General features: G+C 57.0%; 1 long non-coding RNA gene across 2 annotated transcripts in view; it reads right to left on the bottom strand.

Annotated features, from left to right (window-relative positions):
- LOC149523272 (uncharacterized) overlaps nucleotides 1–16,637 on the bottom strand; it is a 33,553-nt gene extending 16,916 nt beyond the window's left edge. Inside the window, exons 1-3 of one of the 2 annotated variants that reach the window (XR_016347126.1) lie at nucleotides 16,489–16,637; nucleotides 15,886–15,954; nucleotides 15,671–15,770 (exon numbers count right to left, since the gene is read on the bottom strand). This is a non-coding gene — a long non-coding RNA (uncharacterized LOC149523272). Of the gene's footprint in view, nucleotides 1–15,670; nucleotides 15,771–15,885; nucleotides 15,955–16,488 lie in introns of those variants that run through there. The other variant, XR_016347127.1, reaches the window with a different exon arrangement.
- Nucleotides 16,638–16,856: the final 219 nt, after the last annotated feature.

Raw genomic sequence — 16,856 nt, 5'->3', positions numbered from 1 at the left:
CTGCAGATCCAGAGAAGTGATTATTCCCCTTTATTCGGCTCTTGTGAGGCCACATCTGGAGTATTGCGTCCAGTTCTGGGCCCCCAACTACAGGAAGGATGGGGACGCATTGGAGGGGGTCCAGGGGAGCTTGACCAAAATGATTCGGGGTATGGAGCACATGACCTATGAGGAGAAACTGGGGGATTTGGGTTTGTTTAGCCTGCAGAAGCAAAGAGTGAGGGGGGATTTGATAGCAGCCTTCAACTTCCTGAAGGGAGGTTCCAAAGAGGATGGAGAGAGGCTGTTCTCAGTAGTGAGGGATGGCAGAACACGGAACAGTGGTCTCAGGTTACAGCTGGGGAGGTCTAGGTTGGACATTAGGAAAAACTATTTCCCTAGGAGGGTGGGGAAGCGCTGGGCTGGGTTCCCTAGGGAGGGGGTGGAATCTCCATCCCTAGAGGTTTTTAAGTCTCCGTTTGACAAAGCCCTGGCTGGGATGATTGAGTTGGGATTGGTCCTGCCTTGGGCAGAGGGCTGGACTTGATGACTCCTGAGGTCTTTTCCAACTCTAGGATTCTATGATTCATCCGTGCGATGTCACTGGAGACGCAGGGAGGTACACTGTGGGCGAAAGCCCCGATCTTGCTTCTGGTTTTGTACAGGCGGCCGTGAAAGTAACTTTACAATTTCTCACAGGTACTGTCCTGTTGCAGCCCAGGTCTTTGCAGTTCTTGCTGGAGCTGCGCACCAGGGCACTTTCACCTCTGTGTTCAGGATTCAGAGTTATTTCTTTTCCCAAAGATCTTCCCTGGAGCTGTTCAGAGAGAGCTTGCTCCCTCTCGCCACAGTCTCTCTTAAGGCAACCATGTTCTTCAGAGCCTCTGGCCTGACGTGGAACGGGACGGGGGACACCACAGAAGAGGCCAAATTCGCCGGGGGAAACACTCCAAGGAAATGGATGCTAAAGAGGGTCCATTCGCCAAGACTCATGTGCAGGGCCTCTTTGATTTCAGTGTTGTCACTGTAGACCAGCGCGCGCCCGTTGAGATTATGGTCCCTGAGCCTCTGTTTGTACAGCGGGACGTTTTCCTCCTTCAAGCCGATTGTGTCCGTCTGGAAGAGAAGTGGGAGCACCCGTTAGTGCCGTGCATCTACTGAACATGTCGCCAAACACGTTTTTAGGAAGGGTCCGCTATAGCTCCCGAGAGGAACCTGTCTGGGCTTGCTCAGATTCTAGCAAACAAGGCGGGCCGGCCGGCTGTGGGGCCAGGTATGGTACCCGGCACACCCCACTGCCGTGTGCTTGGATTCTGTTAGGGGCACACGCCGTCGACGGAGCCATGTAGTTTAGACACACTCCTAGAGGGCCTAGGTTCAAATCTGCTACGGGGTTCAAATCAGCAGCAGCAGCAAGCTAGCAAGCAGAGAGGATCTGCAACTCTGCTCTAGTTCCTGAGCCCTGCTTGGGGTAGGGAGGTAGTAGGAACGACCAGACCTCCAGCAGAAGCTGCATGAGGGGAAAAGGCCCAGGCAATCCTGCAGAAGGGCCCTCAATTATTCAGGGCCCCACGATTTGCAAAGATGGCTCTGCCTGTAGCCATCATCTGTGGGCAGCTGCTGTCACATGAATGACATTCTTCTTGCGATGAAGAGGCATGGACATTCTATCGACAGCTGGCCCTGCTCGAAGGAAGGAAACCCAAGGGTGACCCACCTCTCGGCAGACATCCTCCACCGTCATACCCAGCAGAGTGCAGGCGCTGAGCTTGTCGAATTTCTTTGTCCGTTTCAGTCTGTGGCTGCCACGTTGCAGCTCCATCTGTCTTTTCAGGGATGGGTCCAAATTGACCGTGAAGGGGAGGTAGAAGAGGGCCTCCTCCACCCGAAACCTGCCGCACAGGAAAGTGTGGAACAGCTCGGGATCCTGGTCCAGTTCCAGCAGCTTTTCCATCTGGCCTTTCAGCATGTCCAGCTCTTCCATGTACTTCTCGTAGACCTCCCACAGAGACATGTCGGGGCGGAGCGGGCTTCCATGGCAGCTGCCCATTCGGCTCCTCTGCTCCTCATCCTCGATGCACTGCAAGAGCCAGCTCAGACGGCACGGCCACTGGTTGGCAAGGAGCACCCATTCCACCACCTTCTTCGGACACACTTCATCCTTGGGGATGTTACTCGCCAGCAGCCTGATGGTGATGGTGACGGTGTTCACGATGCGCCGCATCTGCACCACGTTGTCTGTCATGAATTCCTTCAAGGCGTCATCCAGGAGGTAGTCGAAAGCATCTTGAATGAGGTCTTTGGCTCGGATACCTTTCCCGCAGCTGCCGATTCCCAGCGCTGGGGTTCCAACCATGAGAGGTATCTGGCTGTCCTCTGCAACTGGATTCTGGGCATCGTGGTTGGCCGAATGGTAGCGAGAGATGTTGAGGAAGTCAGAGCTGGCTTCCATCTTGCCATCCTGCCGGAAGCCGACCTCTGCCTCTAGCTGCTCCTTGCGCGCGATGATATTCCTGATCAGCCTCCGCTTGGTGTCGCAGTCCATCCGAGGGACAGAGAAGGGCAGGGTGACGATGCGGTTTAAGAACTCGTAGCCGTTGTTGGCCATACCTCTCATATACTTGGAGCTTTCCACGCAGTCGACAATGATGCTGGAGTCAACAGCCAGGATGGAGATGAAAGGGGCGTCATCGTCTGAGAGGAGGATGTTCATGGCATCAAGGACGCCCACCACCTTGTCAGGGCTGCATGTATCCAAGTGGGTGATCTCCAGCACCACCCGCAGCTTCCGCCGCTGGAAGATCTCCATGTACTGCAGGAACCCAGTGATTGTCCTGACTTCGCTTTTCACGCAGCTCATGAAGCCCAGCTGTGCGCTGAGAGCCGTCTGGTTCATCTGTCTCTCCAGCTGGCTCTTCTGGGTGACGATAATGTTTCGTACCACTGTGATAGTGAGCCGTATGGCAGCTGCTGCAGAGACGCTGACAGCCGTCACCCCAATGCCTTCCACGACAGCTATGGCGTCTCCCGAGGCATCCCCGATGGGGATCCCAAACACTAGGAGGAGACCACCCACCCCAATAGCTACCATGATCAAAAGGATCACAGCCACCCACAGCGGGAGGAAGAGGAACTTCTTGCTAACCCATTCCTGATCCCCTGGTCTTTTGATGATGCTACATTTCCTGTCTATGGTCCTGTAAATGCTCATGGGTAGGAGACCAAAGTGGCTTTCGATGCCGTCGCACAGTGTGGTAATGAGGCCTGCCCAGAGCTGGTCGCAGCCCGCGTACTCCCAGGCGCTGAAATGGATGAAGACGTGTTTCACGTTCCTTCTCCACTTCTGCTGCTCCGTCAGGACCGGCCGGTAGAAGATCATGAGTAACAGGAGCTTGAGTAGATCCCGGCCAGTGTTGTCACGCTGCATCTTCTGCGTCCGCTGAAATTCCTCCTGGTCTTTCTTCTTCGATTCGTTTTCCATGTTCTCTGAGATAAAAGAGGAAGATATGTTAGGTACCTGGCAGTGCCTTATATCTCTCCTCCTGAAGGGTCTTCCAGCTTCACAATCCCTCCCTTCTGGGAAGCAATCAAGAATGGGTAGCTCTTGGCAAAGCCATCCTTAGGATTGATGGGATCCTACGCCGTACTATTAAACTGGTGCCCATCTGCCCAACAGCAGCCCAGATGGATGTTGAATTTTTAGCGATGTGATTTTATAATCCTCATCCACACACTAATAAACAAACACATTTTAAACTAAGGTCCTGTCGACTCTCACTGTAAATTCAGCAAACATTTAGCAGAGGTTGGCAAATGCCTGTTAAATGGCTTCATTACCATGTCGTCGATGTTCTGCCAGTAGCTCGAGCAGACTTTGTCACTTGTAAATTAACTAGATCTTCTAGAACTTCTGCTGCTGGAGGAAGCAGAGCCACAGACCATGGATAGGAAGAGGCAGGTGGGTGGAGTGGACATGAAAACCCAGTGCTGCTCCAAATTTTCAGGTCCCCTATGCGATTGCATAATCGGCAAATGAGTACGGGTGGCTCTGGCTCTTTGGAGATGGTTGTCATCCACTAATCCCCATCCCCACAAGGTTCCTTCCCCGTCTTACGTTCCCCGGGGCAGTACTCACCCTTGATTTTGTGTAAGAGCAGGTTTTTGCAATGTCCCCATGGTGCATAAAACCCAGCAGTCACTGGCGTGGGCACAGTGTACAGGGCCTTCGCTAAAGCGAGGCAGTAGATATCCTCCTTGGTCTGGAACTCTGCAACGGGGATGAGGTAAAACACGAAGATTAGCCTCACCGAGCGCATCCTCAGTGGATGCTCAACAGTGTCTCCGCTAATATTTTTCGGTTCAAGGTACTAGGTACAAGGGGAGGGAGCAAACAAATGTCCGAAACCAGACAAGTTTATTTTAGGCTATAAATATTGGGGTGCCTGGCCTTACCCCCTTTGCATGGCCGAAGGGACAACAGAGACTTACTGACTGAATTGCTCCTCGTCCTGGGGCACTCATGAGTTGGTGCACGTGTAACCGCAAATCCAGGGCACTAGATCTGTGACTACATGGCTATAAACCTGGCCAAGTGCCTCTGTCACCAGACGGTGTCTGTGGTCGGTCTTTGTGCATAACAGCGAGATCTGCAGCAGGAGCAGGCTGCGTTACCTGCACTGACCACTGATAACACCAGAGCTCCAAGAACAGAAGCATTGAGCCACGCTGCTGAGGCAACCACATCACAGCTCTTAACACTAGGAGCCCGTAAGTACTCCTGTAGACCCTGCTTTCGCTGGCATTAAGCCAAACAGCGTCCACAGAGCCCCCTGGCACTCCTGCGCCCTGCTGTGCAATGCAGAGATGGAGAAGAGAAAGGCCCACGTGTTCCTTTGCCCTGGCCCAGGCTAGCCTATGCCACTTCCCATGGTTCTGTGGGCCAGACTTGCAGGGCGGGGAAAAGAGATGTAGAGGTCATGGTGGGTAATCAGCAGAACAGGAGCTCCCATTGTGGCGTTGGGGCTTAAAAAGCTATTGTAATTCTGGGATGTATAAACAGGAAACGCTTGAGCAGGAGTAAAGAGGCTGTCTCGCTTCTGTGATGGATGGGAGGCCCACTGTTCTTTTCTGAACATCCCAGTATTCAGTGACTAAAGGGTTAAACCTAGCTAGCTAGAAAGTGTTGGCAGGGAGTTCAGATCTGCATTAAAAGGGAATCTGTCTGCTGTTTTTCTTTGTGAGTTTAATCCTGGAGCTGCGGAAGGGGATGGGGGGGGGGGATGAATTGAACTGGGCAGGGACATCATGCCTAAAAAAAAGAATACCTGGGCCTAGAATTGGACTGGACCTTGGAAGTGTGGATACTTGAGTAGATAGAGAATGTTTATTTAGATGCGATCAGGTTATTTTTTTGTTTTGTTGTTTGGTTAAACTCCTCTGTGCTAAATCCATATCCCCTCCTCTCCCCACTATAACTTTAAACTGAATCCCAGGGATGCAATTGTCTGTGTTTTAATCTGTTCTTTTCTCAGTTGCGCTATAACTCCTAGCAGCCAAGTCAGCTTTACAAATGAATACCTTTTTGTTTTCTTAATATAATCACCTATTTTAAGGCTATGATCTGATTTTGTATCCTGGAAAGTAATAGGAGGTCTGTGTATACCTGCCTAAGACTAAGAGGACAGCTATCAGAAATTACAGTTTGTTTTCATTTTTCTTTTTTTCTTTCCAAGTGCTAAATAAAAGGGAATAATGACATCTCTGGATCTGCTGGCAATGCTCCTCCTAATGCAACCTAATATGCCATTAGCCTTCTTGGCTACAAGGGCACACTGTTGACTCATCTCCAGCTTCTCATCCACTGTAACCCCCAGGTCCTTTTCTGCAGAACTACTACTTAGCTGGTTGGTCCCAGGCCTGTAACAATGCTTGGGATTCTTCTGTCCCAAGTGCAGGACTCCGCACTTGTCCTTGATGAACCTCATCAGATTTCTTTTGGCTCTTGTGTAAAAGAGTTTGGGGTACCCTTCTGGAATACGTTCCCAAGTGACTTCTTCCTGCGTTCAAGAAGAAAAAGTTTTTTTCCACTTGGGTAGAGGCAGCAACCCTCCTAAGCTCAGGGAATCTGTGACCTTGGGGAGTTTTGAAGCAGAAGCCCATAGAGACACGGTATTTTAAGGTCTCTTTTGGGCCCACACCTTCTGCACTCCAAGTGCCAGAGTGGGGAACCGACTTAGCCTCTTTATTCGGCACTTGAACTTCTGCTGCTGGAGTTCTGTGCCCAGCTCTGGTGACCAGAATTCCAGATGGATGTTGATAAATTGGAGAGGGGTCATGTCAAGGCTGTTTCCCACTCTGGCACTCCAAGTGCAGAAGGTGGGGGCCCACAAGAGACTTTAAAATACCCTGCCACTGGAGGCTTGCGTTGGTGTTGCTGCCATCATCCAAATGCACAAACCCCTTTGAGAACCAGACAGGCGCATTTCAGAATTCCCTCCTGTGGGGTACCTTCCTTGTCCTTGACACTCCCTCCAGAGAGAGCTTGAAAACCTGTAATTTCTCCTAGAAGTATGGCTTGCTGTCTTAGGCACGTGCATACAGAACCTTCCGCCCTCTAGGATGCAGGAATCAGATCATGGTTTTAAAAATGTGACGTCTATTAACAAAACAAATACACTTGGTGAAACATTACTTAGAATCATAGAACCATAGATCTGGAAGAGACCTCAGGAGTCATCAAGTCCAGCCCCTGCCCAAGGCAGGACCTATCCCAACTAAAGGAATAACCCAGCTTAGCCCAGGAATAACAAGACTCCAAAAGTCCAGCTGCCAGGCAGTTTGACCATCTCCTTCAGGCCAGTGGCCCAGAATTCCAGGACATCTTTGGGCCTGGGTTTAAAAAGAGGCAGTACCGTGTGCTCAGCCCCTTTTTATCCATCCCCTTTCCCTCCATTGGCACGCAACCCTCAAATGGCCAAAGGTTTCCCTTTCCCTCCCTCCTTGGTTAAACAAGCTGGTTAAACAGCTCGAGGTGATGGAGTGATAAGCACCCACTGACAGAGTCGCTCGGGTTGCAGGGCCAGCGTAAGTCCGCTTTTAAAACTGCCGGTCATAGCTGCAGCTACGGGAGGGGACTCTAGCAAGGGCCTGGAACAAGGAACAGGGCTCCACTCCTGCATGAGATATTCAAATGCTGCCCAGCTTGCTAGCCGGTAGCATGTGTTTCTAGTGGTGGTGCATGTGGTGTACTGGGTGTAGACATAGATCTTGTTGTTATAGTAACTGCGTGAGGTCACTGGGGGTCAGCCCAGCTGGTTTGGGTTTTTTCTAGCTAGCTCCGTGCTATGCAATAAAATGGACACTTGCAACTACTCAAGCTCTCTGTATTTCCACTGATTTCTTCCCATGCTGTGAAACTCCACGTGACGTAACAGTGCACATCCGTGCATGCCTTGGTGCACATAACAAAATGTATTCCGCACAGGAGTGGGGGAAAAAGTAGAGGCATTATTGCTGCTAGCTCCTTACTGAAACTCAGTGAAAGGCAGGGGAAATGAGAGATCAAAATCCTGAGACTGACAGTCCCCAGGAACAACGGGGAGAGGCTAAAGTCCCAGTTCAGCCTGACTGGCAGAGCAGGGAGCCAGGAGGGAGCCAGGGTCGGCAGAGTGGGACTGAGCTAAGGAGAGAGCAGGGGCCCGCACTGAGCTGGGGAGCAGGGCTGGCCTCGGGGAGGGAGAAGGGGAGGCCGGGGTCAGGATCGGGGGCAGTGCGACTGGCCTCAGGGAGGAAGGGGTCAGAGGCAGCATGACTGGCCTCGGGGAGGGAGAAGGGGGGGCCAGGGTCAGGATCTGGCCCTTCCCCCCCCAGAGCTGCTTCCCATCCCCTCTTCCTTCCAGCCAGTTCCTGCCCCCCCCCAGCCAGTCCCTCTTCCTCCCTCCCCCCTGCCCAGGATCAAGTGTGTCCGTTTTTTGGGGGGAGGGTCTACCTCGCAACCCTACGAGTCAGACCCAGCGCAGGCACCAAGTGATGGGGACTGCCAGAACTTTGGGAACCTGAGTCTGCGGGGTGGGGGTTTGTGGCAGGTCAGGAGATGAAAGGGGAAGGCACTAAGGGACAGGGTGTAGGAGACAGACAAATGCCCGGGGGCCAAGTGGAGACAATGAGGAAAAGGGCAGGAGGGGAGGTGTCAGTGGGGGGGGGGGGGACAGGATGATGCTAGGAGAGGAGAGGGGAAGGGCTTTGGGGGCTAGAGGGGAGAAGGGGAGGTGCTGGGAGAAGGCTTGAAAGAAGGGGTGGGCATGAGGAAGGCGGAGATGGAGCAAGGCACGTGTAAAGGCACAGGGGCATGAGGGGAACGGGGGCAGAGGGTGGTGAGGGAGTGGGCAAAGTGGGTAGGGGCAGTGAGGGAAGGGGGAGGCACCAAGAGGGTGCAAGGGTAAGGGAAGGTGCAGGTGCCAGGGGAGTCCGGGGGGGTGAAGCAGAAGGGCAGACACCTGCAGGGGAGGGACCAGCAGCAGAGGAGAGAGGCAGGACAGGTGTGTAGAGGGAGGTGTTAGAAGAGGGGATGAGGAGGGGTAGCTCACATGGTCAGAGTGGGGCTACTGGAGGAGTGGGCACAGGGGGGGAGAGAAAGGCTGCTGGAGGGGGCAGGTCTCGGGAAGGCCGAGGGCAGTGAGAAGGGCAGGAGTCAGGACAGCAGAGGTGGGTGAGGGGTTGGGGGGCAGCAGGCACCAGGGGAGCTGATGGAGGAAGGGAAGGAGACAGGGCAGCAGAGGGGAAAGGTAAGTGGTTCATAAGATATTTATGAATAACTTGGGTGCCACCATGGCACATCCAAACAAGCCACAAACTCAGTACTGGTGCACAACACAAAATGTATTGTGCTCATGGGAGGAAACTCTTAGAGGGAACACTTCCCCCAGCCTCCCCACCCCCCGAGTTAATGTCTCACACGTTGGGTTAATGCAATTGCAGGATCGTTGCATGAGGGGGGTTTGGTGAGGGACAAACTAATCCCTATTGGTAAGTGGATGGTGGGAAAAGTCCTTGGGGGGAGGAGGTCACATGACACCTTTTATTTCTGGTCATGTGTCCATATTGCCCTGAAAGTGTTACCTCCAGAGGCGTGGCTAATGGGAGTCAGGGGGCGTGGCTAATGGGGGTCAGGGGGCGTGGCTAATGGGGGTCAGGGGGCGTGGCTAATGGGGGTCAGGGGGCGTGGCTAATGGGAGTCAGGGGGTGTGGCTAATGGGGGTCAAAGAGTACATTTAAAAACATTCTTTGGCTGCACACCCTAATGAAATGTGCTGCGCACGCCTATGGGCAGAGAGCAGATCCAGTCCTGGGAGCAGGGCTGCAGCCACAGAGTTGTAGACGCCACCCAGAAAGCAGATCCGCATGCTGGGAGCAGGGCTGCAGCCACAGAGTTATAGACGCCGCCCAGAGAGCAGATCCGCATGCTGGGAGCAGGCCTGCAGCTGTAACCCACACACCTGATGTGGGTCACTATCCTATGGAGTGGCACTGAGACCACTTCCAGCAAGCAATTATTACAAGGGAGCTCTTCAGCCTATGCTGAGAGGCAACTGACTTATAACTCAAGCTGTAGCAGCTCCTGCCCTAAGCTCCAAAAGTCCCAGGTTCTAATCCACCTGGTGGCAGTTGCACAGCCATGGAAGCAGAGGGGCCAGGGAACCCTCTGTACAGGACTCCCCCCTCCCCCCCACACACACCCTTGCTTCCTGGAATCAGCCACCTAGGTGAATAATGCTGGAAACCCTCATGCCTATAGCTGTGCACCTTTGCTTTCAATAGCTACAGCCATTCTAAAGTGCCCAGATCTCACAACAGAAAGGAGACGTCCCAATGAGCTGCTAAGCTGTGCTGCCTGCCACGGACAAGTAGCTCCAAGAGGAGCAAGTGCTGTTGACTCTGGAGCCTAATGATGGTGGTGTCTTCCAGCCATTTTCAGATTAGTACAGCTGCCTCCCTGTGAACCAGGTGCCAGCTGGCCATGGGGTCCCATAGACCTGGCTTGTGCAGCCTAACCTGATAACCAAGCAGCCCATCCATTACTAGCCAGCCGATTACCTTGGGCATGGGAGACCATTGCACTCGTAATTCCTGGGGCCTTCACGCACTGACAGGGCTTGACTTGATCGGCCAGCTAGGGAGAAAGAAATAAACAGAAGGCAGAGGAGTCACCAAGAGATCAGAAGACCAGCACGATGCCTTATAGGCCGTTCAGCTGTGAAGAGTCACCAAGACAGGGCAGGTGATGCTAACCTGAGTTAGTCCATTAGCTGCGGCTAGGCTGGGCCACGAGAGGAGAGACAGGCAGTAAATCTGCAGCTGTCAGACCATAAGGAGGACACGGAGGTTTCGAAACCAGCTCAGAGAACAGGGGTGGGTAAGATGCAACCCACCAAACACTGTGATCTGTCCGCTTTCTGTTTAGATCCTGCTGCCCATGCCGCCGAATTCTAAGTGGGGACTCAGGCAGCAGGATCCGATTTTAAATGATTCACGGCTCATGGTTACAGCAGGGGCAGGAGCCACGAGCCCTTTAAAAAGCTGTAGCAACGCTGGACAGCTGCCAGTAGTGGCAAATCTGTGAGCTCTTTTCTGTGCTTTTAATTGAAAGCCTCAGCCGCGGAGAACTCTGAGGGTGGGCTAGTCCACAACACCGCCCCTTCTGCCTCAGGCTCCGCCCCTTCTGTGGGTGGAGCCGGCCTATGACCCCATACCAAAATCAATTAAGTGGCCCCCTTCTGAAAATTATCGCCCAAACCTGTCACAGAATCATAGAAAAGTCTGAGTGGAAGGGACCATGATAGGTCCAGTGTTTCGCAAACTTTTTTTATAATGTACCCCCTTTAAAAAAAAATGTGTAAGTACCCCCAGTACCTACAGTTTTCAGACACACACAATTTTTTTCTACCGTTGCAACACATTTGTTTAAACAACTGCATCGTAGCCGGGCGGGCGATGGCATTTTTGGGTGTAAAAGGTACAAAAAGAATAAAGCGCTGTCAAACTGAAAACAAAAATTCAGTTTTCTCCAAATTTCAGTTGTGTTGACGTGTCCCCCAGACATCTCTTGAGTACCTTTAAGGGGACTCGTACCACTGGTCGAGAAGCACTGATCTAGTCCACCCCTGCACCGAGACAGGACCAAGCATGTTTGTCTCACCTCTTGGCTCCTAGGACACGGCTTGAACTAACGCACTTGGAAAGACATTATCGTATATACGCCCAAAGTGCTTCGTCTCAGTGTATTACCATAAAATCTAACTGACCAAACTCTGACCTTTCATTTCCCTGTCACTTGGCCAGCCACAGCCTCACAAGCCTTCGGCATCGATCTCAAAGCCTTCGTCACGCTTTTACACAGCTGTGCTGACACGCTTGTGAGCCAGGCACACTTGTGCGACACGTCCCAAAGCACTTGCTCCAGGGCATTACATCGCACTTGCCTGCCTTTGATGGACAGGGAAAGGGAGACCTGAAAGGCCTCTCCAAGGTCACCAGCGCGAGAGTGAGCGCAGAATTGAGGAGCAAGGGTCTAACACACAACTCTGTGCCTTAGTCACTAGGTGGCATTAGATTAGAATCCGGGAGTTCTTACGCCCAACCCCCTGCCCCCTCCACTAGGCCATGCTGCTGGCCTCCCGCCTCTCCCCCAGGGCTTGGAGACAGACGGGAGGCTGGAGCCAGCCTGCGCAGAAGGGGCTGTAACGCTTACAGCTCGTTCATGACACTGCCCCTGCGCAGCCCCTCTCAGATCCACACTCGGAACCCACAAGAAACACCCCAAGAGCGGAGATGAAACCACCACTCACCTGCAGCCCAGCTTCCAGGAAGGGCAAAGCAAAAGCGGAGCTCGCGGATTCCAGCCCAGCCTGGCACCTGCTTCCTGAACTTTGGCCCCTTTCCTCCAAGATAGCAGGAGGCTGCTCTGGGCCTTTTGTGCCCACGACGGGGCAGAAAAGCAAACTCAGCTGTTGGTTCCATCTTGCGGGCAGAGCCCCGGCAGACAGTGGCAGGCGGGGGTATCGACTGACCCTCCAACCCAGGATATTCCCCCACACCTGGATTCGCTTCCTAGTCATCCCCATCTCCCTGCACGATCCTTGTTTCTCATCCCGCCGGTCCGAGAAATTGTCAGAGCAGGTTGATCCCGACCTTGCCAAGGGCTTAGGTTACATCACAAGGCTTTGCCGCCACAGCTGGCTTGGCTTGGGTGTGTGGCAAAAGCCGCCCCCCCCCCCCCCCCCGCTGGCACAGCTATTCTGGCAAAGCCGCCAGGGCAAATGGCAATTCTGCCGAAAAGCATCTGCTGGCTTTAAGCTCCCTGCGAGCTGTTCTCATCGCTCAGCCATCACCACCACTGCCCTGCCTCTGTCCTGCTCCTCATCCCCGCCCCCACTCCTATCCCCGGCTCTCCTCCATCTCCTCCCCCTTCCCTTCTCCTGCCCCTCCCCATTTCCACCTGCCCTGCCCATCCCCGTCCTCTCCCTCCCCCCGTCTGTCCCCCTCTTATGTGAGGGCTTTGCTGGAAACGCCCCCCCCCCCCCCCCAAGCCAGGGAGATCTCCCCTCCGGGAACAATTCAGCCCCCCCCATCTCGCTCCCTCCACTCCACAGTATTTCCTCCATTCCCCACAGTTGAAAATTGAGCTCCCCCATCCCCTCAGGTGACAGTCGGGCTCCCCCATACGCAGCTGCCTAGGTAGGCACCTCCGCAGCCAGAGCCTGCCCCTGGCGCCCACGTCCCCTCCCCGACTGCCTGTCCCAGGCGACCACCTGAACCTGCGTCCCCCATTCCCTCAGATCACAGCTCCCTCCCTGACCCTGCACCCCCCGACACCCCTCCCCCAGGCCAGACTCCTCTCTGGCACCCGCACCCCCTCCCCCCAAACCCTCTGCTCCCCCTTCACCCAGGTCACAGCTCCCTCCCTGACCCTGCACCCCCCCGACACCCCTCCCCCAGGCCAGACTCCTCTCTGGCACCCGCACCCCCTCCCCCAAACCTTCTGCTCCCCCTTCACCCAGGTCACAGCTCCCTCCCTGACCCTGCACCCCTCTAGAGCCCCTCCCCCAGGCCAGAGTCCTCTCCTGCGCCCATACCCCCTCCTGGACCCTGCACCCCTATCCACCGCCCCAGATCATACCCCCCCCCCTGCACCCAGGCTCCACCCCTAAGCTCCCTTCTGCACCCAACCACCCCGTCCCAGACCCCAAAGCCCTCGGTAGAAATGTGGCCCTTGATCAGTTGCCAAAATGGCCCCCCCATTACAAATTATTGACCAAGCCTGATCCAAATGTTTTTTGAAACATTGTTTAATGAGAATGTAAATACAATTCAATACAATTGGGAGGGTTGGGGGGAGGGGGACGCAGCTGCTGGCTCCTCAGCTCTTGCTGCTCTCACTGGGTGTCTTCCTGCTGCAAGGGAAGCAGAATCCGTCACATTCATCCCTGGGGACTCAGGGGAACTGGCCCCCCAGCATTTCCACCCTCCTCCCCCCTGCTCTCTGGTCACCCCCCGTCAGGCCCGCAGGGTGAGCTCCTGACCCCCCCCCCCAGAGTTCCTGACACCTCGGCCCCCTCCCGCCTCCTAGGACAGTTTCTGTGTTCAGAGCCTCCCCCACCCCCAGGGACGCTCGCAGGGGCAGGAGGGATTCTGCCAGCAGGGACGTGGGGTGGGGGCAGCCTGAGGAAAGGGGCGGGGGACTCCCTGAGGGGATGGGAAGGAGACCCTGGCCCTGCCCCACTCTCCTGATCTGCTCCGGCTGCTCACCATGTATTCCAGGAGCTGATGGGCCTGCCCATGCAGGGCGTGGGCCAGGACCAGCCCGGCCTGGCTGGGGCGCCGCAGGGGGGAGCGGGCAGCGAGCAGAGCCTTGTCCAAAAAGCAATTCTCCTGCTCTGGTGTGAAGAGCTGCCCAAAGACCTGGAATCAAGAGCACAGGAGGTTTCAGCTGACGGCCCAGAGCCCGGCCCCAACTCCTGGGGCTAAAACAGCTTCCTCCTCCCCCAAACTCCCTTCCAGACCCTGCACCCAGACGCTCTCCTCACCCGGCACCCCAACCCCTTCCCCAGGTCACAGCTTCCTCCTGCCCCCAAGACCCTCCTACCCCCACGAGGGCCCCAGCCAGCCCCACCCCCGAGCCCTGCCCTGCCCTGGCAGCGCGTCCTTACCTCTCCCACCCGCACGCTGTTGCTGTGAGCCAGGACCCATCTTTCTTTGTAGTAGTGTCTGCACCACAGGTCCTCTGCCTGGTGGATGTTGAGGCCTGCAAGAGACACAACAGGGTCATTCTGCTGGCAGGTCTGAGCCCTTCCCCTCCCACGGGTCCCTGCAGGCATCCCTGGGCAAATGGAGGGGCACAGGGGGCAGAAGGGGAACACAGAGGGACGCATCCCCCCTTGGGCCAGTCTGGGGGAAAAGGGCTGGGTCCCCTCCCCCCGCCGCCGGCACCCTCAGGGTGTCCCTGGGGCCCAGGTCCCGGCTGGGTTCCTTACCCCTGTGGTGCAGGAGGAGTTGATACAGGCTGTGCACCCCCTCCCGGGCCAGCCGGCTGACGTCTTCGGATGGGTCCGAAATAAAAAGGCCCAGCTGGGCCACGTGGTGACCCATCCTCGGCCAGTCGGCGGAGTTCTGAGGGGAGAGAAGAGGGGGGGTCCCTCAGCATCCTGGGGCTGCACGTCCCATGCAAACGGCCGCCGAGGCGGGTCTGAGCTCGGGGGACGGACAGAGACACCTCCCGGGGCGGGGCGGGGCCGGCCTTGCGAGGAGACAACCCTGAGCAATGGCCCCGACTGAAGGGTCACTCCGGGGGTGGAACAAGGGGATCCACTGACGGCCACTCCCCAGTCTGGGGCCCAGTCCCTCAAGAGCCCCCCTGAAGGGCCCAGGGTCGCCCCTCCCCGGGGAAAGGAGAACGCGGCCCATTCCCGGCCCATTCCCGGCCCTGCCTCTGCCTCCCGGGGACGCTCCCAGCCCCGCGCCCTGCAGCCCCAGACCCCCCGGCTCCGAGGTCACTTACGTCAAACCCCGGGAGGGTGGTGGCGACTCCCAGCAGGGCCGTGGTGCTGCCAAGGGCCCTGGCTCGCTCCTGGGGCAGGCGGGACTCCAGCCACGGGCTCAGGTGCTGGGGGGGAAAGAGGCAGGTCAGGACCCGTAGGGAGGTGCCGGTTCTGGGCAGAGCCTGGGGCTCCTCTCAGACTGTGCCCCCCCCAGCCACTGACACTGCTCCTCTCTCGGCCCCCCCCCGAGGAAGCAGGGACAATGGCCCCGTCCCCCCCACGGGGCTCACCTCCATTATGAGCTGCAGCCGGGCGGTGTCTGGGGACTCGGCGAGGAGGCTCGCCAGTAGGGCCTGGAGGTCGTAGGGAAGGGCCCGGATGAACTGCTGCAAGACAAGGGGGAGCCCTGGGTCAGAGGGGGGTTGGGGAATCCAGGCCACCCGCTGGCTCCGGGGTCCAGCCTTGAGCAGGGTCTGAGCCGCCTCGCAGAGCAGGGAGGAGCCCAGGCTGGGCATGGAAGGGACGGGCCCCCCGGGAGAGCAACGGGAACCCTGGAGGGAAGGATCCAAACCTGCAGCTTCTTCCCTCCCTCTGCCCCCCCCTCCTCTCTGGAGCTCTAGCCCAGCCCGGGAGCAGGGCCCGGAGGGACGTACCTGCGTGTGGATGGGCTCCTGCTGCCAGTCCCCAGACACTGTCTGTCCCACGGCCGCCGTCAGCAGGGGGCTCAGGAGCTTGGCCCGCAGGGGAGGCTGCAAGGTGCTGGCAGGAGAGAGGGGCAGAGACTGTTAATTCAGCAGCAGGAGACAGAGACTTTCCCACTCCCTGGCCAGGGGATCTGCTCTGGGGGGAGTCGGCGGGGGAGGAGGGTCGGTACCTGAGGCTGCAGGCGGCGTTGAGGCAGTCGGCCAAGACCAGCGGGGGGGGGCGAGTCCTCCATGATCTCCTGTGAGACCCAAGGAGACAAAGGGGCGTGTGAGGCTGGGCCCCCAAGAGACGCTCACGCGGCCAGCGCCCCCACCCAGCAGGATCCAACCCCACTGCCTCCCGCTGCCCTGTAGCCCCCCTGCCCGGCACAGGGCCCCTCCCAGCACCCCCCTCCCAAGCCGGGACCAGCTCAATCCTTGTCCCCAGGCCGTCTCCTGCCCCTCACTGCCCTGGTGACCAGCCTCTGAACCTCCTCATCCCTACTCCCCAGGCGCATCCCCAGCAGCCCGCTCGGCTCCCTTCCAGCCCCCCATGGCCCGGGGAGACCCCTCCCTGTCCCGAATCCCCCTTCCTGTCCGGCACCCCAGACCTGCCCCATTTCTGTGTCCCTCCCTCCTCCAGCATCCCCACCCACCCTCCCCATGTCCACCTCCAGCCCTCCTGGCTCCACCCATCCCGTTTCCAGCACCCCCACCCGCCGCCATGGCCCAGGCAGACCCCTGTCCACCCCACGTATCCCCTCCCCTCCTCCCGGCCGCCGCGACTCGCTTACAACGATCCTGGCCATCATGGTGTCCTTGCAGCAGCGCGGCGCCAGGGTGTCCTCGCCCCTTTGGAGGGCGGCGAGGCAGGCGAGGGGGATGGCCAAGAGGAACCGCTGCAGGGCGGCTGGGCTCTGCACCCCAGAGAGAGTCTGTGAGCCTGGGGCCTGCCTGCCCCCCACGGACAGCTGCAGGGCTCAGGTCTCCCAGGAGTGGAGGTGGGAGCTGCCGGTTGTCCAAGCACCCACACTCCCCCCAACTGCTGCCTCAGGCTTGTGGGGGCCCAGCTGGTGCATGACAAGAGCCCCCAGCTTGGGGGGTCCAGGTCATGCAGGAGAAGGGGCCCCAGGGGGATCCCCAGGGACAAGCCCCTCCCGGA

This window comes from Pelodiscus sinensis, chromosome 18, assembly GCF_052426305.1.
Source record: "Pelodiscus sinensis isolate ZL-2025 chromosome 18, ASM5242630v1, whole genome shotgun sequence".
Lineage (NCBI taxonomy): Eukaryota > Metazoa > Chordata > Testudines > Trionychidae > Pelodiscus > Pelodiscus sinensis.
The sequence above is the reverse complement of the archived record's forward strand: the minus strand, read 5'-3'. Positions and strand labels throughout refer to the sequence as shown.